This window comes from Perca flavescens, chromosome 14 (assembly GCF_004354835.1).
Source record: "Perca flavescens isolate YP-PL-M2 chromosome 14, PFLA_1.0, whole genome shotgun sequence".
Lineage (NCBI taxonomy): Eukaryota > Metazoa > Chordata > Actinopteri > Perciformes > Percidae > Perca > Perca flavescens.
This window is the reverse complement of record NC_041344.1, coordinates 13,748,110-13,768,783: the sequence shown is the minus strand read 5'-3', so window position 1 is coordinate 13,768,783 and position 20,674 is coordinate 13,748,110. Positions and strand designations below refer to the sequence as shown.

Below are 20,674 nucleotides of genomic sequence, written 5' to 3'. Positions count from 1 at the left end.
AATTACAATGGAAGCGGATACATTTCCACTTTTAATACGGTGGGATGAAGATCCCTCAGGGGGGAAGGTGGTATAACAAAATGGCAGTGGAGAAAGTCATGTAGAAGTCAGTAGCTATAACTAGAAAGAGAGTCAAAGAGAGAGACTGTTATTTACTGTGAATATGCAATTTTCAACTCCTACAAAATACTTTTATGTACTACGAATTTGAAAAACATAATTGCTACCTGCATTATGTTCATTGGCCACATAATCAGGTCAAAATCTAGCTACGTCTAATACTTTAGTTTGACATTCCTGTCAACCTCACCTATACTTTGTGTTTAGTGCTAATCTCCAAATGTTAGTGTTAAGAATTCTCTAAAAGACGTGTTTGTTCTGATTTCGGGAGGAAGGAGGAGAGGCTGGGGTCGAATTGAAAGTTAACTGCAGCTGACAGCGGACTGATCTCATGCTTCTCCTTGCGGAGTCACAGAAGAACAGTCATGTGACATGACAAACAAATCACTGTAAACAGCGGACTCCATCTGCTTCCCTTGCGGGTCACAGATTGAAGTGCCGACATCACATCAGTTTCCGAATTATATTCCTGTGGAATTGTGGGTCTCTGATTAAAGACACACCTCTGATTTTAGGTTTACCCCAGGTCACAGACAAAGGTCGTTTCACATGATTCTGTCTAATCACGCCTGGCCCTACAGGGAGTGGCTCCCCAAAACCAGAAACAATAGTTACCTTTCCTGTGGGGACAATGAGTCTTCTTCATATGCTAAATGTCAGACATGACCTGATTAATTCTTTAGAAGCTAGGTTTTAGGTGAGACACTCAAATGCTGTATTAGTGTACTTGATTAAATTTAGCTGCAGGCCCCATTAAACATTGTTTTCAAAACTTAAACCGGGTTTTGACTTTTTAACTTCAACATTAGCATGCTCATGTTCATTGTGCATGTTCATTGTATTCATAATCTGACATTTAGCTGCATTGATGTTTTTACTAAGAGTGAAAGAATGTACAGTAGAATTGGGACAGAGACATAGACAGCAAAAAGCAGAAGAGACAGGTAGACCGAGGACACATTAGAGCAATACAAATAAGGGGAGGGCAAATGGGGAGAGAGAGGAAGAGGCAGAGGAGGAGACACATGGACTGTGGTGACTGAAGGATGCCAAGTGTCTCACCTCACATCACTGTTACTCTTAATCAAACAGCTAAACAGGTTGGATAACAGCTGTGGCGAGTGGACCACCCTTCAGGTACTTTAGTGTAATAAAATCTGACAAACTAATGATGGCACTTGGTGTTATTGGATTCTTTACTTAAAGCCACATGGCTGCAAAGGCTCCTGTTGCCTTGACCGTGACTAAGACGCAAATTATGGATTTTCTGGTCTATGGAGAATTGATCAGAAGCACAATGGCAAAGAAAAGGAAACATTCTGTGTAGGTACTTTCCACTAATTGGTGTGACGGAGCTCATTAATGGGTGATGGCAATAATGCAGTGAACATACAATGTCAGGTAAAGTGTAGACATTGTAAATTGAGTTTCCACTCTGCTTGTGGAGTGTTGCTCTTGGGATATTTGATATGCAGCTTCTAGCCTTGAGACATTTTCTTGGGCAAGCCTCTTACCTTTTGTGACTCTTCCATGCGTGTGACTGCAAGAAGCAGCGAGTCGTTGCCTAAAAAGAGCATGTGTTCTTCGTCAACTTTTGTTGCGTATATAAACACATTTTTCTATCTGACCTCTGAGCTGTTGTCTGATGGTATGCTTCCTCATTCAACAGATTATCTCCCAAACCTAATGTCCAGATGTTTCCAACATTGCTTTAATCATCTTGGTCTCCGCAGTCCAGATATTGCTTTTGTTTGTGATAGTGTTTCATTATTTTGCGTGTTAGGCATGCTTGGGAATTATGGTCTGGCATTTGTCCTGGCTTAATAGCCGTATTGGTCTATTTAACTGTATTCAACTGGGAGAAACTGCACAACCAGCGTGGTCTACTTCAGCTAATTGCATCCATGTAGCGTGCTTATAACCAAGTTAATCAGAGCTCATGCCGATGTGAGTGTGTGTGTGTATGCCAGAGAGGGCAAGAACTAAAGTCCTTTGGTCCGTTTGGTCTTGTTGTGACAAGATATATGAGGAAAAACTGTGGATGAATTCTGATTCTCAAGGGCCAGCCCGCATTGCGTCTATGTACTGCAGCAGAGTTCATCTCTCTTCATAACGTACAGATAGAGACACACATACCTACACACGTGCCGCAGAGGACAAAACTAGCTTTTCTCTCCTTTAGGATAACAAATACTCCACTGCTGTCGCATTGGGTGCAAGAACTGTTTGCTGGCCGACCATTACCTTATGTTGTCCTTCTGAATGGGAATTCTCATCTTATCAGGCGTAGATAACAAGACACATTTTTTCCCTAATGAAAACATTTGAGTGGGTTATGACTCTTTTATCTCAGGACATGGACATCCCTGTGAACCCTTCAATTTAATTTGGAGTTGTCGCCCGAGCCAACTCGGGTTGTTACCTCATTAGGCTTGCCAAGCACACACTGGACAATCATTCAGTCAATACAAACCTGCTAGTAGAGATTCCTGGCACATCGTTAGGGTCCACAAGGTCTGAAATCTCAGAAAAGAGAGAAAAAGTGTGAGAAAATAACTGATAATCAGAGAGAGATGAATAGACAGAAATAACAAACATACAGAAAGTATAATCAAATTCCTGATTGCAAAGTAGTGCTCTGCTATTGTTTTACAATTTCCCGTTATTTTATATATTACGAGAAAAAGTATATCAAAAATATCAATGACAAATCGTCAATTTACCAATCTTTGCAAATTCATCAGGTTTAGGTGCGATCATTTCACCTTTTCATCTGTCTCTCTTTGTGAGGCCCGGGCTCTGGCATAATCCTTGGTGTTGTGATTAGCTTAATTAGCCATAACTCACAAACACCCATTTATACAGGCTGACAGATGACACAGTCATTTAGCTGAATGAATGGCCTGTCTGCTGGCAGTGAGTGAGGGTGCATCCGCTGGCTGATGGCCTGCACAAGGCAGTTGAGTTGAAGCTTGTTATCTGTGGATCACCCAGGGAAGCAAAACGATCAGAACATTGAAAGCGAAAAGGCAAGTAAGGTGTGACAGAAGGGAAGTAGGGAGTGATGAATGGTTGTTATGGACAAAACAGATTTTGGATGTACTGTAACCATCATAAAAGTCCCAGTTTATGTTTTTTGATGTCATTCGTCCAAGAAATATTCCATCCAAGAGAAGGTGAATTCCCAATAGCAGAGGCAGCAGATGCTGATGTGTACTGTACATGTGTGGTGCTGCTGGGGGATCCTTGTGGAGACTTTGTGATGGAGTACAGTAGCTTACATTTTAGACTCTGATTCTCTTTCATCAGCCCTTGAATGAAGAGCATTGCTCATTCTCCAAATACTGCAATGATTCATCTTTGCCATGAGCTAGAATGGGCTTTGTCTCAGTAATTAATTTAGCTCTAGGGACAGCAGGAATGAGTCGTGTCTTCGAGGCCTAATTAAAAGAAAATTGTCAAACATATTCTAGGTCACACAGCTCAGAATCTCCAACCATTTAGAAGGGATTTTTAGGCACCGCCACCTCATCCTTTGTGGGCCATTTTGCTTGCTGAAAGAGTGGGTTACAGAGTGAGAAACAAATGCTTTTATTTGCTTTGTTGATTTCTTCGGGCACTTCTTGAAAATTGAGACACTTGATGTTTTGTTTACCATCGGCTGCTTGAGTCAATAACTCAATCTTCTTATGGCTTTGTGCTCTGCATGTCTTTGTCTCAGTCTGAGGATGGTTCATTTGAATTGCTAAGAAATTTCACGATTTCTTTTTTGTGGAAATAGCCACACAATTAACTTTCTACACTCAGCTGAATAAGAATGTAAGTGTGCATGAATACCTTGGGTTTTAAGATCACTTTCTCTAAAATAATAATGGTTGGAAACATAGATATTGGCACCACATTCATCATAACATATAAGCTGAAGTACTCATACTCTGACAGACAGGAAGTGTCTATCTTATCTGTCTTCATAATGAGAATCAATGGGCCTCATTCACCAATATCTTCCTAACTTAAATATGTTCTTAAGAAGATTTCTAAGAAAAGTTTACGCCGGATTCATGACGTGTTCTTAAACAGCAGATTTGTTCGCACCTGTGTTCTTAGGATTGATGAATCCCACGTCTTCGTAACTGAAAGCGCGTGCCAGTTGTTCCTAATTAGCATAAGAAAACGCCCCAAAAATTCCCATATAAGGACATGACACTTCCTGTTCACCTCCTGGGAGACAGATTGTCGGAGCTTGTCGGAGCCGCGGTGGAGGAAGTACTGAATCTCAGTACTTAAATAAAAGTACATATAACCAGAGACATATTTACTTTAGTAAAAGTAGAAGGTGTCCACAACCACAAAGGCCTGGCTTTTAAGAAAAGTTCCTATCCTAACCATGAAACGGAAATATGTTGTTAGAATCGGAATGCGGTTGGTTTTATTCATGGATGTATTTCATTTTCTTTAACCATGCAAGTAAGCAAATAAAGTGTGTGAAGCAGCGCAAATAGGGAGTTGTGAAGAGGTCCAGCCAGGCGGAGGAGTAAACGACGCTGTGGAGAGAAATAGATGGCAACTTTGATTTAAAAACGGGAATAATAAAAAAACAAACGTTTTCATTTTCACTTTTACCAGAGGCTGTATTACCGAGGGTCAGCGGCGCTGCGCCCGGGCTCTGCAGCACCGGAGCCGGCTTGGATCAGCGGTGCCCCATATATACAGTATCTACGGCAACCAAACTTTACTGGTGAGACAAACGTGTGACGGTCAGGAAGACGTTTTGGCAGGGGGAAACTGATCAGAAAATGTAACTGAACATTGTAGAAATGTAGTGGAGTAGAAAGTATAGATAATTGCTGCAAAATGTAACAAAGTAAAAGTCAAAAGTAGGCTATGCACTATTGAGTCTACTTAAGTAAAGTACACATACGTGAAAAATGTACTTAAGTACAGTTACAAAGAATTTGTACTTTGTTACATTCTACCACTGCATTTCGGCCCTATAAATAGCGATCAATCACCAAATAACGCAGGATTTAATCAGTTTAATTGCTGATGTAAATTGCAGTGTTAGTGTCTTTTTTGAATAATATGATTTTTTTATCAACAAATGATCAGAAATACATTACAGTACAATACTATCATTGTAAACGACTGTAGAATTAAATAAAATGCAGTAAGCAATCATTTGGAGCAAATTGTCATCACTCAAATGTGCGTAAGAGTGCTTTTCAGTGTTCGTAGATTTTGTTCTTAGCTAAGAACAAATCCAAGTTAAGAAAACATTAGTGAATGCCAGAATCTTCGTAAAAAAGTGCGTAAGAACGGTTGGTGAATGAGGCCCAATGACTTTAGTTACTGGCACAGAAGGGCACAGAATGGCTTTAACAGTACACACACTTACACACACAGACATACAGGTTCTGAACAATTAAGCCCGAGCTGTCGGGCTTAGTGCCTGGGTCCATTGTAAGTGCTCTAAACCTGTTAGACTGTGACAGACCATTAAAAGGCTGCCAAGGCTTCCTTAATTTGCTTCAACAGTGCACACTGAGGCAGTGAGTGACTGAGTGCCGCGAGTGTGTCTCTGTGTACGAATGTGCATTTACTTACTTATGAAACCCCTTTCTCACACCACCTTCCCTCGCCCCTCTCCTCCACAGCAACATTTACATACACACACACACACACACACACGCGCACAAACACACACACTGTTTGACAGTATCAACACCATCAAGTTACTGCAATATATCTGCCTCCATTTTTATTCTGGAATTACCGTATATAATGGTGAATTTCTGTTTATTTAGGCAAACGCATCAAATCATTAAAACTCCTGCCAACACTAATGTGTTTTCTGAGTCATTCTTTTCAGTAAATTGCTAGGAGCATAAAGTAGACAACAGTAATTATCTTTGCATTGGAAGGCATTGCCACAGTAAATTTGAAGCTTGTATCACCAGTGCTTGTCAGTTTATATATTGTAAATACAGTATATCCATCCCCTTATGCAGTATTGTAAAACACACCTTCACATTTGTCATCATCATAGATGTCCTACATACTCCATTAAGAAATGTAGTTCAGTTTTTTGGTTTTCACCAGTCCATGGTTGCCAGTGAATTATGGTAAAAACAGCAAAGTCTAAATTACATGTTTCACACCATGTTTGTATTTTCACACATTGAAATCAACCGCATAAGCCCAGAAGATTACACTTTTCTAACAGGTGCATTGTTTTCCAGCTTTTGCAGTGTTTTATTCAAATAAATGACTAGTTTCCACAGAACTAGGTCCAGGTTGTAAAATCAAATCCTTTTAAAGACTATTGAAGCTTACTGGATTATAACCAAATGAACATGGTCATGATGACAAAGCACTTTGTTTACCCATGCAGCAATCCAGCTCATAGAGATACCTTGTGTGTTTGACACTTCAGAATGAATGCTCTTTGGGGCGGATGTTTCACCTAGCAGGCATTTCCTGTCGTGACTAGAGCCTGACGTTCTCCACCATTAGAAATTAAAGGCCCCGGCCACAAGATCCTGAGAGCCAGACCACAGGAATATCCAGAATCTGACGGAGCTTCCAAGCCTCCGCATGTTTCATTTCCTATTTCACAAGAGCGGGCGGTCCATGGAAATTCCTGGTTGCGGTATGCCACCAGTCTTTATTTAACAGCGGTTCGTGGTTGATATTAGATGTTGGACACAATGGGAGATGTTAGAGGGTGGTTTAGGAAGGGTGCTGGCAGATCTTGCAGGGATTTAAAGAGGTGTCTTCTCTTGTTCAGATCATGTGGACTGTCATATTTACATGTCATTGCTGGCTTAGTGCTGTTTCTTGGCCGTGTTTAATGGCAAATTCGGAGCGTCTCATCTGTGAAATTGTTCTTCACAAAATCAGTTTGCACCTGTTACTTTCTGTTTAGGTGATTAGTCAATGACAGGGCAAGGCAGAGGAACATAAATCACACATCCTGAGCTGTAGATGTGACCTTAATTCATAATGTTTCACTGCGATCATGCGCTGGTTTTCAGCTACACATACAGACACGCACACACTTGCACGCACAGACATCAGTGCCCAGATGGGTTTTCATATATGGCTGCCTGGGGCTGTAGTATTGGCTTTAAAAACACCCATAACATCTGTAAAGCATTATGGCTGATTATACTGGTCCTTCAATGCAATCATGCAATACAGCCATGAGTGATGGCTGAACATGAACCTTATGGGAAAGAAAAAGATGAGGCCTCTACTATTCGGATGAAGGCCCATGGCTACATACACACAGGAACACACTGTAACACATTAATTTGGCAAAATCAGATTTTATTATTTATATACTAGCTTACATGCCACACCGACCTTACATTATATCATTACCCATAATAATAATAATAATAATAATAATAAACTTTATTTCTATAGCACTTTTCTTAACAAAGTTACAAAATGCTTTCCAGAACCCATAACTCTAGCCCAAACAGAACTTATTTTTACTTTTTATTTTTGACATTTACATTTTTGTCTTTGTTTGTATATAAATATGTGTATATATATATATATATATATATATATATATATATATATATATATATATATATATATGAATCTCATTGAATAGATTACACTGCTTGACTCAAAAGGCTGTGATGAGAAACATCAAATTGTACATTAAGGTGTTACTTACACAGAATTAAAAAAAATGCTTCTTTCTTGCACACGCAGTAATTAGCTGTTAAAGGAGAAGTACAATTCTTTAAAATGATGCAAGCCACATTAGTCGACTTAGTTGCAATGCACTCTGCAGACTTGAGTGTAAGCTTTGTATTACATTTTCTTTGTATAAAAAAAGCTAACTGATGCTTATGTTCTTTGGAAGTAGCAGGGCATTCCCTAATTTTGTTTAAAAGGTAGTTAATCAATACTATAAAGACAAGTTCTTACAGTATGGTAAAATGTACCTTATCAGAAATACCAGGCAATAGGAAGACAAAGCAACAGCCTTGTAACAAATCCCACCTTTATCAAACTTATGTTATGTTCAGTTTTTGTTGAGACTGTGTGACAGAGTGTTGATTTAATACTATTGTCCCTTTTAGAGCAGTGGTTCCCAACATGGGGTCCCGGCACCCCTTAGGGGGACGGCAACGATCACAGGGGGGACGCAAGTCTTTATCTGGTTTTGAGGTTGAGGTAAAAAAATAAATATTTGCACATGTTAAACAAATTATGATAATACACTAGAATATATAATGTATACAAAAGTCTGTATAAAAACTATATATTTTTGTTCTCGCTTAAAATTGGAGGCAGGCTACTTAGTAGGCCAAACCTCCGGGACCTCTTAACCTGGGACCCTTGCTGTCATCAGGTCATCTGCTAGCTGCTATCATCCTCGTCTTTCCTGCTGCCACGGCATCACTATTTTATGAATGAAACACGGCGGAGAAACGTAAAAGTGCTGATAACTCCTCTGTATCAAAAATGAAAGTAAGGCTCTATCTCGAGAGTTAGAGCTCAGTTAGGGGCTCAGCTTTTCTTAGACATGATTGGGGGGGGCGCCAAGGAAAAAAGGTTGGGAACCACTGCTTTACAGGATGCAACGTGGGTTGGCATATTATACTAAAATCTGTTTCTATTCATTTTGTCCAACTGTTTGTCTGTATTGGTAGAATGATCACACGTTGTTGGCTGTTTTTGTAATCCAAGAGAGGTTCAGGGTCTAAGCCTTGTACAGGTACAACAGGAAAAGAGAATCAGTTAAGCAGCGAACTGGATTAGTTCTGTAATTTTGTCTAGTAATTCTGTCAGCAGTAAACAGGGAAACTAGAAGTTTGGTACATTGTGGTACACTGAATCCTCAAGATCTCAATTATTGGTTTCTTTTGTCCTGTATTCTGTCCACTGTTATTACATCAATTACATCATACTCCGCTACATCCACATCCTAGTCTCCCCCCAATGTTTCTACCAATGCCAGCTGAGTGTCTCCCACTTTCCACATGGTGCCTTCTAGTGCTTTTCTGGAGCCTCTAATACTGCCTCTGTTTTTCTGACTGTGCCATTCCTCACCCGTCCACCAGGTGCCCTTGGCGTGCTCCCATAGACTGTAAAAATAGTGGACGTAGCATCCATGACATCACTCATTGGTTTATGGACTGCTGTTTTGAAGCCTTCATTTTGGCAATAGGGTTGGTGCTATTTTTTATTTTTTTTATTTTTGACGAGAGAATTAAAGGGGGAAAGTTGCAGATTTTCGACCCTTTTGAAGCGAGTCATGCATCCAGCGGAGATTTACCAGCGGGTTAGTTTCACATTGCCAGACCTTCCTCCACAGCGCTGCTGAGGAGGGTCTGGCTAGTCCACACAGCATTCTGGGAAACGTGCTCTGGTTTATTGGCATTTCTTTAAACCAATCACAATCGTCTTGGGCTGCGCTAAGTGCCAGACAAAGCAACAGTGCCTTTGCAAAATATCCTTGGGAAGGAACTTGTTTTGGTCAAACGTGTACGTTCAAAGGTTGTTTTAGTCACGCAACAGGAAACTCCGATTGGACAGATAACCATGCCAACACAAAGAAAGTGGAAGTTAACGGACATCGGGCCGAAATGAGGGACAATGAAGAACCTGAACAATCCCGGAAATTAAACGTTGTCGATATAGACTACGGGTGGGTAAATGTGGGCCTCCGGGTACTGTACAGAAATTTGCTTACTTTAAGTTACCAGCTAACGCTAGTGGTAGCTAGCTAGCTTGGGTTGCATAACACTGAACAAGACATTTATTAGGCGATCAAATGTTCCAATTATCTTTGAGGTAAAGACACAGTGATAGGGTCACATTTTAAGATGAAAACATGGACACCCAAAAACAAGTTATATTTGTATGTACACAGTGCCATGGATACACATTGCTAAGCCTCTGTCATGATTGACAGGTCAGTGTGAAGGCACACCCCTAAAGCATCCCCTGCTTTATCGTTCATTTTAAAATATATGGAACCATAAAAAATAACAACATGCTGTATTGACGTAGACGTGACAGTACTGTAGCTATTAAGGTCGTCAACGTCATTATTAAAATGTTTGAGATAATAAATCAAGTGGAGAGTAGAGTGATTTCCCCATAGACTTCTATAGAAATGGACTTTTTGGAGCCAGTGGAGTCGCCCCCTGCTGGAAATTAGATGGAATGCAGGTTTAGGGCACTTCCACATTGGCTTCACTTTCAGGCCCGGAAGCTTCGTCCATTATTTTTACATTCTGTGGCTGCTCCCCTCTCCAGCACACCTGTGGCTCATCCCTCATCTGCTGAATGCCTTTTTACCAGTTTGTGTCTATGCAAAGAGTCCATGGACATTTTAACTATTAACAGGAAAAGCACAGTTGTAACTACGACCATTAACAATGGCTCCATTCTACTTGAGTTTCCTAATACGCCTTGTATGTAATCAAGTATGCACAATACCAGTGCACTGCAGCAATCAATAGTTATTAATTACACGTGTTCTTTTGTAGCTATAGCTTTGAAAATGTCTGCTGACATACTAAGACATTATACTTTAAATATCTCACAATCTCAATAGGGGGTTACCATAATCAACTTTCATCTAGCACCATCCGAAGACCAAAAAAATAGGAGCTGCTGTTGCTTTAGGTAAAAACATGACCTTTCCACAAGTCAGTGGTATAAGGATCTAACAAAATGGGTTTCTGTTGTAATGAGCACTGCAGCATCACTAGTTTGTTAGTGTGGCTATAAAACTTTACTCTTGTCTCTGAAGTAATACACCACTTTTTTGTCTGTGTATTAATTAAAAAAGGAAGAATGGCTGAATCCATGATTGTGTTACTGTGTCGGATTTTGCCGCTGAGCTCAGCTGCAGGGGTATTTTTGATTTATTTCATGCACTGTTTTTGAAAGTTCCACTGTGTGTTGTTTTGGCAGCAGAAACGCAGCGCTTGAACAAGTCTTGTTGGAGGAAAGAACAGTCTATGATGGAGACACACTAAGCAAAGGCACACGTTATTGCATACTTTGTTGCTGCTATAAAATAGTGCAGTTTAATAGGACAAGGACCACAAAGAATCTGGGCCACAGTATTGACATGTATGTATGAAAATTTGTCAGCTGTTTCTTCGCCTGTTCTCAAAGTGATATTTGATATTTTCATATTCTTTGTATCACTCTACCTCTAACTGTATTACACTCCCTCGTCTCTCTAAAAGTAAACAATTGTGTGAAAGGTGAATCCTTTGTATAACACTCTCCCTTCCTTCGTCCTCTCTCAGCAGTCAGCCTTGGTTTTGTGAAAGGTGGAAGGTTTGTTGGAGCCGCTTTGCTCCATTTAGTTCACTTTTATAACTTCAGTACTACTAATTATACAGGCGCCGCCAAGGAGGCAATCTCAAAGTGCATCACCCTGAAAGTCTTACACACTGATATCTAAATGTTTCCCAGTGGAGTTGCACCATAATGTGAATGTTCTTAATCAATCTACTATATGCTTTCTAGTACCTCAGTGCCATCTGGCAGTATTACACCATACAAATCCCATGACAGTGTTCCAATGAATGTACTGCATGTCAGAGATATGCTACCCATTTTAAGTTGCACTATAATGTCAAGCATGCCAAGCACGCTTAAAGTTACTTAGCTCATGAAGACGTATACAACATACATTACTGTGCCAATTAATTGTGCAAAAGTCCTTAATAATGCATTTGTTCCACCATTTAAAGTTAAATAGACCGTTAAGTTATTTATTTTTAGGCTCCCGTGACCTAATTTCACATCTGACAATTTGGGGATCATTGTTTCATCAATGAAATATTAAGGCATAAAGTCAAATTTGTTTTAGTCTGTACCGTATTAATAGTTAAGAGGTGTCTCAGCCTATCAGAGTCAGCTGTGGCAGTTGCTCGTAAAATGTATCCAGGCTTCCTGCCCTTTGTCCATATTTGGCTTTTCTAGGATCAGCAGCTCCCAGAATAGTAAACGTAATTCCTAAACATCACTTCAAAAACCAATGGATGACATTACACAGCATTACTTAAACCTGCAACAACATTTTTCTTGGCCACTAGGGGCCAACAGAAACAAGCTGTAAATGCAACACTGATATATTATCACAATTTAAGGTAAAATTGAGAATTTGTTAGCAAACAATAATATATTGATACACAAAGCAGGTATGGACCAACAATTACATTTATTGGGAGTCATTTGTCTGGCCACCTAATCAATGTAAGTCCATAATTCAGGCTTCTCTTAGCTCTGTTTTTGTTCTCCAATGCCTTAGGGAAATATCTGGCTCTTTAGCTGCTAAATGCTCCACTGTGTTCACCAGCTAGTTGATTACTTTGCTGTTTGGTGCTATGAGAGCGGTGACAGTGAACCAACACAGTAACATTGCAGGCAAAAACAAAACAATGAGTCGAAAGATGTTGTAAAGCTCCATAAAGCTGTGAGAAACTTAAGGGTCTTTTGATAATTCTCTGTGAGTTCGTCACTACAAGCGACCCCTTTCACATACTGTAAAAGTAGTCATACAATCTGCTGTTGACATAAAAAAAATTGATTATTGTGGCTTTAAAGCTTAGTTATCATTAGGAAAAAGCTGTTACAGTAGTTGAATGAGCAGCAGAAATGTATTCTAGTTGGTGACATGCCAGGTGGTCGCCTTTGTGGTCTGGGTCAGTGGCCTTCACCTTTTTACCGTTTGAACCAAAAAACTGTCAGAATGGCAATTATGAACAGAGCAAATTCTCAACGCTTGCTATTCTATGCCTTTGTATGTTTTTTTGTTGTTTAAAGGAACACGCCGACTTATTGGGAATTTAGCTTATTCACCGTAACCCCCAGAGTAAGACAAGTCGATACATACCCTTCTCATCTCTGTGCGTGCTGTAACGCTGCCTGACGGTTCCAGCATTAGCTTAGCCTAGCACAGATCCTGCAGGTAACTGGTTCCAACTAGCCTACTGCTCCGAATTGTGACAAAAGTGACAAAATAACGCCAACATGTTCCTATTTACATGTTGTGATTTGTATAGTCACAGCGTGTACAAAAAACAACGTAACATGAGACACAGCCGTCTTCTAACAGTAAACAAACCGGGAACTATATTCTCAGACAGGCTTGCTGCGAGCATATCACTCCGCCCAAGTACTATATTCTTCCGCCTGAGAATATAGTTGCCGGTTTGTTTACAGTTAGAAGACGGCTGTGTCTCATGTTACGTTATTTTTTGTACACGCTGTGACTCTATAAATCACAACATGTAAATAGGAACATGTTGGCGTTATTTTGTCACTTATTCGGAGCAGTAGGATTGCTGGAACCATTCACCTGCATGTTCTGTGCTGGCCTGATGCCGCTGGAGCCGTCAGACAGCATTACAGCACGCACGGAGATGAGAAGGGTATGTATCGACTTGTCTAACTCTGGGGGTTACGGTGAATAAGCTAAATTCCCAATAAGTCGGCGTGTTCCTTTAAACAAATGCATGAGCAAAATGTCTATTAATTCAGTGTTATTTTGTCCTGAAGCCTGTCTCTTCAACTCTCTCTGTTTTCTTTGTCTCCTGGGCTGCAAGCTTTGCATGCAGAGGATGAGACACCGGGGGAGGTTAAGAGAGGAGCTGGAATGGAGTTCTGCTCCATTTACCACCCTGAAATATTCCTCTTAGAACGACACACTCTGTTTTCTCTCTCTCCTTACTATCTGCACTGTTTCTCACTCTGCCTGTCCCCTCCCTCTCACTTCTCATCTCTGTGTGACATGTGGTCATTTCACTTCATTCCAGGATGGCTTAGCAGTGCTTTAAAACATTGCTGCTGTCCTCCCATCCCATCCTGCTCAATTGCAGGCAGAATTGAGCTTCATAGGCCTATACGGATCTGTTCCTGCTAGCTATAACTCTTTCCCCAATCTCCTATCTCTATCTGCTGTGGGCAGAACCCTCAGCACCTTTCTCTATTACTTCAGACATGCTTGCCCATGAACCAGTTAACACACACACACACACACACACACACACACACACACACACACACACACATATATACACATAAATACATATACACTCACCTAAAGGATTATTAGGAACACCATACCAATACCGTGTTTGACCCTATCCTATCACTATGGGCCAACATTTCTAAAGAATGCTTCCAGCAACTTGTTGAATCAATGACACAAAGAATTTAGGCAGTTCTGAAGGTGAAAGGGATCCCCCCCACACCATTACACCACCACCAGCCTGCCCAGTGGTAACAAGGCATGACGGATCCATGTTCTTATTCTGTTTACGCCAAATTCTGACTCTACCATCTGAATGTCTCAACAGAAATTGAGACTCATCAGATCAGGCAACATTTTTCCAGTCTTCAATTGTCCAATTTTGGTGAACTTGTGCAAATTGTAGCCTCGAGACGAGTGGTACCCGGTGGAGTCTTCTGCTGGTGTAGCCCATCCGCCTCGAGGTTGTGCGTGTTGTGGCTTCACAAATGCTTTGCTGCATACCTCAGTTGTAACGAAAGTTGATCTTCTATCAGCTTGAATCACTTGGCCCATTCTCCTCTGACCTCTAGCACCAACAAGGCATTTTCACCCCCCAGGACTGCAGCATACTGGATGTTTTTCCTTTTTCAGACAATTCTTTGTAAACCCTAGAAATGGTTGTGTGTGAAAATCCCAGTAACTGAGCATATTGTGAAATACTCAAACCAGCCCGTCTGGCACCAACAACCATGCCACGCTCAAAGTTGCTTAGATCACCTTTCTTTAGGTGAGTTTATACACACACACGCACACACACCTTCAAGTATACAAGCATATCCTTCTTTATGTATGGTTTATGCTTAGAATGTATTTGTAGTAACTGTCAAACACTTGCAGATCTTTATTTCCCCATAAGCATTCTCAAAAAGATAGAAAAAGTAGCACTGACAAGAATTAATGACTTTGCACTTAGATCTATTTAGGGCATTAACACAATTAATAAAACAAAATGCACATGATACACTGAGTGCTGATGGACCTCTTTCCATCCCTCAGCAATATGAGTCATTTTTGCCTTTTTCTGTGGGGTCTGCTGCCTTTTTCATATTCTAAACAATGTGGATTCAGAATATTTTGGCTTTGCACGTCCACATGGAAAATATCTATTGTTTAAACTCAAACTCTCTCTGCCTGTGCAGCACTTAATTCCTTATTATGCAGAGATTTTCTTGGCATCATCTCTTCCTCATCCGCAGCGACGTAGCTATGCTGTGTCCCTGGCAGTGGGTGTTGAGCTGGTTCACAGAAGGACATGGCCGGCCTCTAGGTTGCAGTTTATGTTATATTAGGGTTAGCATTGAAGCCACACAGGAAGTGTGATCTCTGAGCTCCACTGAAGTGTTTTCACCTTTTGGTGTCAGAATAACCTTGACCCTCCTGTGATCTTGTGAGTTTCCTCAGAGACGTTTTGCTTTACTTTTTTTTTTTTTTTCCCACACAGAGATAAAACAGACCTGGAACTGCCACAGCTGTAGACCACCTGACTTTGAATGAAGTTTTACGAACACTAAAGCACAAGCAAAATATACTTACACACTTGCATACACACACATTTAAAGTCCACTCTGGCTGTGGGCCTCTTTTCTCAGGATAAAATAATTTGTAACAACTCTGATCTTTTTTCAGATTCCCGTTAATCAGGAAAAATGAATCCGTCGGTGCATGACTTGCACATTACACATTTGGAATAGAGATCAGTAAGTGTATGCAATTTATTCTTTTAGGTCTATTTCCTGTCTCATGCTGGGTGTAGTAAGGTTTGCTGTGAGTCATTTTTACTCGTATGCATGTCTGGTCTCATATTTCCTCCCCATTAGGACTGCATTACTCTCCTCTGTGTTGTGATAGAAGCTAATGACTCACTGGAAATCTGCCTGGTGTTTATCAAAAGTCTCAGTGCAGGGCCAGTGGTCTGGAATTAGTCCGCCCTTTTTACATCGTAATGTAGGAGTATTAGATAAACAGCCCAAACCCGGTGATGAGACCATCATATATAAAGAAATAAAAATAAAGAGAAGCTCTCTGCAATCATATCTTGACTATATCACTGTGCTCTTTGTGCTGTGGAAAATTATACTCTCAGAAGGCGAATGTGTTGAATTACTTCAGGCTGTCATCCGTAAGTGCACCGATAAGAATGTATTAAGGAATTGCATGTGTCGGAGATGTGGTGAACCTACACACATAATGTTAACATATCTCTTCACCGAGGTTAGAAATGGGGGGGGGGCGTTTTTTTAGAACGTTCAGTTTAGGCTACTTCTTGTATTTACTTGCTGTTCTTGGTTAAGCTATTCTTAGCTAAGCTTGACTATTTACAAACACCGAAATTAGTCTTTATTTTCAGCAAATTTTCCTGATATGGAGACTGACACTATGATTTATATTCAAAATGCTTTTTTTTTTGTGCATGTAATTTGTCTTTGTGATGATATGAATATAATCTAATTGGCTTGCTGATTTCAGATCTTGTTAATCACATAATCAAATAAGTTATCACGCCATGGGAATGAACTGCAAGAAACAGTATGAAGACAAATTGAAACTCATGCAGCCCTCTTGAACCACTTCAGAGGTCATCCACCCTCTTTTTCTTTCTGTGGTTTGGTGTGGTTTTTTTCTTTGCAATTGTAGTAAAACTGTTCTAGTATTGTTGTAGACCTCTTACACTTGGATATTTGAAGTTATTAAATTATCTCTTTTTTAACACTTGATCTCGATCTGGCATTTATGTGTCTTAGCGTTCACTTAGTTCACATTTAACTAAATTATCAACTTTGTCAACTGTACCAAGTGATCTTCTGTGGCATAACAAACACTGGCATTCAAGCAATATCTGTCATAATCAGTCTGTTCCTAATTGGAGTGATCATCAACATTCAGTCATGTTTTCTCACATTATTGTAAACTATAATCAGAGGTTATCTGCTACACAAGCACATTCTAAGATGCTCTGTCATAGTTGGACATCTTTCACTTCATTGTGCGCAAAATGCCCCTGGGAAGCTGGTTAGTCATGCTTCATCAGTAGGTTTGCATAAAACATGTAAGATGATCTTCTTGTGCTTGGGTATCTCCCAGTAGAACCACTGCCAAAGGCAACAGGGTTTTTACAGGAATACCAGGCCCCACAGTTCCCCAGTTCCCCTTCCCTCCTCTCCCCCTTACCTCCATTCTTCTAGCCCTCCTCCTCTCCCACCACCCCTCCCCTGGCACTTGGCCAGCTTTCCCTCAAATTCCACGCATCTGGTCATTTCTGGGAAACACCCATGACGGGATTGTCCAGCAAACCACAGGAAACAAAGCCTCTTGGTTTTTGCAGCAGCTTGAAGAAGTCCAGTCGTCTCCTTCGGGAAGGGGTTGGGCGGTAGGGCAAAGTCATTGTGGACTTTCTAGGAATTCCTTTTGCATTGGAACATTTTGTAGTTAACTCGTTTTGTGTTTAGAAGACATCTTATCGTTCAGCTTGTTTATGGTTTTGCATTTAAACTATGTCTTCATCCCTTTTCTCTCATTCATTCTCACTTTTTAATAGACATTCAAGACTTTAGCAGAATAACTGGTGTTGTCGGAGCAGTCAATAAACAAAAGACTGATCTGGTTAAATAAAGGCAAAAAACAAAACAAGCTAACAATGTCTCTTGAACTGACCAGAGGCTACACTGTTGTCTTCTTTTACTATATTCTTTTAGAGGGGGGATTGTACTTACTTAACACCTTCAGGGCCATGATACACACTCATCTGTCTTCCTCTTTCTCTATTTTAAAGTCCTGTAAATGACTCACGCATGCTGTCTATTTATAAAGTGAATGAACGAGCACCAAAGAAAGACCTTAGAGCAGAGGAGCAGCAGATGGCTTTGGCTTTGTTTTATGAAAATGTATGACACACCCGGCTGCAAAGTATTTGCGAATACTCCTTAGTGTAGGTTTTTAAATATTTAAAACGGCAGAGCGTCACAGTTTGAGCTTTAGCCTGACAAATCAGCTTGTAAATTACATCAGTTCTCCTTCACTGGGAAGAACACTGAATGCACTTTGAAATGGTCTGGCACTCAGTGTGTTGTTCTGGGTGGCAAACCCCAGTGTACAATAGTGCAGTGGTGGAAGAAGTATTCAGATCCTTTACTTAAGTAAAAGTACTACTACCACACTGTAAACATAATCTGTTACAAGTAAAGTAATGCATTGAAAATGTTACTTAAGTAAAAGAATTCTAGTACCATCAGGAAAATGTACTTAAATTATTAAAGTACTTGATGTAGAAAAATCCTAACATTTTAGAAACTGTAAACAATCAAAACGGTTATGCAGTCAACTAAGTAGTAAATCGGATAATCATTTAAGACAGACTTGTAGGCCAATATATTGTTGGGTAGTTTAATTTACAATAATACAGCATATTTATAAACTACATGTGTTTTGTGTACAAAAATCTTAATTTGTAAAGTAACTAGCAACTAAAACTGTCGGATTAATGTAGTAGAGTACAAAGTACAATATTTCCCTCTGAAATGTAGTGGATTAGAAGTAGAAAGTGGCATGAAAAGAAAAGACTCAAGTAAAGTACAAGTACATGCACCTCACATTTGTACTTAAGTACAGTATTTGAGTAAACTTAGCTACTTACATTCCACCACTGCAATAGTTTACAAAGTAGGTTGAAACAAATACAAATCCGTGTGGGAAACACTTTTCAAACCTGCTTCTCTGCATGTACAGTACTCCTTTTTAAAAAAATAAAAAAAATAAAAAAAATCTATGTTCTGAGCAGATGGAGCATCAGTATTAATAACACAAGAACAGAGAGATACTCTCTCTTTCTCTCTTTCCATGAAATGTTTGGCTGCAAATCACCTCTCTGTGACATCAGTCCCGCTGATTCAGACCAGAGTGCTTCCACCACCACCAGAGTAAAACACACACTTCCCAGTCTGCTTCCACAGAATGAGACCAAAGTGCCGTCATTTATTTACACACAGTCTGCTCTCCAGTCACATCGCTTGAAATTGCTTCTATAAACTAACCTTTGCCAACTCATGGATAGAGGCTGAAAGTTCACTTCAGCTGGCTCTCAAGGTAGTTTCTATTATTGTCCGTAGGGCCACAGGTCAAGTTCTTTAGTTTCAAGAGTCAAGTCTCAATTCCCGGCTTTTAATTGTTAATGGTTGGATCAATGAATATTAATGGTTTAGCTGACCACTGTCTGTGTAATGGTACTCTCCTGTTTCCATTCTGTGTCGACTAATTTGAATGAACTTTAAGAAATAGTAGCAAAGTGTCCATATTTTAAAAATAAAGTAAAAAAAAAAATATATATATATATATATATATATAAATGAAAAATTGTTTTATTACGAATATGGGATTGGATTAGGGCTGCAACTAACATTTATATTCATTTTTGGTTTATCTGCAAATTATTTTCTCTCTTATAATTAATTACCTCTTATTAATTAATCGTTTGTCTGAAAAATGTCAGAAATGCCTGTTATAATTTCCCAGAGCCAAATGTGATGTGTTAAATTTTTTCTTTTTTTCAAAAAATCTGCGTGATAATCACACTTTTAACACAACACAGTGCAAACATACACAGTTGTTGATGCACTCATTTCCATGTTTTGCTCCATAGTAGTCTTCACTTTCTATTGGTAGAGGCATCATTTGCAGCAGAAAACATGTATGTTGGTCCCATGTGGACAAAATCTGGGTGAAAAGGGCTTTTAACTGACCTTTTACTCCGTTCTACTCCTTTAACTTCTGTATTTTTAAGTGAAAACAGAAAAGGATGTGCCTTTATATATGAAATACAGAGATGATTTACGTAGTAGCTCAGGGAAACACATGTTATGAAGACAAATTAATCTTTTCTTCCTCTGTACTTCCTTCAGGTTCTGTCTCCAAATATGTCTTATCTTATTTTCTTCCGGTGTCTCTTTTTCTATTGCTCTCTTCATTGGCCTTTTGTCCGTCTTACTGTCTTTGTTCTCTACTCTCTGCCTTTCCCGAGATGCTAAGAGTTTGTGTCTAGTTGATCCAGAGGCTGTTAATCTGGTAATCCACAATCAATATCGGACTCATCTCTTTGCTACAGATAAAAGTGGCCTATCTGATAATTATATTTTCCTCTCTATATCTGTAAAAGGCTGCCCTTTCCCTCCGAGCTTTGTTTTGGTCCCTGGGATTCTTCTGCTGGTATTGATTGGGTCTGTCCACATGCACTGGGCCCTTTTAGACACACAGCTCTCATAAAATATATGGCATTTGTACTACATTGTGTGTCTACATTGCGAAAACAAATTCTCATGCTTGAAGATAATCTATATTGCAAAACTTTCAAAATGATCATTGATTTTTTTTTCTTTCAATTGATTCATTAATTCATCAAATAATCGTTGCAGCACGACGGCATTTACAACGCCATACATATTGATGCAACAAAAGTAATTATCAATATACTAAGAGAAGAATGTGTATTTTCTGCAG

At 39.7% G+C, this 20,674-nt stretch overlaps 1 protein-coding gene across 4 annotated transcripts in view; it reads left to right on the top strand.

The window, feature by feature from the left end:
- rbms3 (RNA binding motif, single stranded interacting protein) overlaps positions 1-20,674 on the top strand; it is a 288,253-nt gene that overhangs the window by 75,712 nt on the left and 191,867 nt on the right. The window lies entirely within an intron of this gene.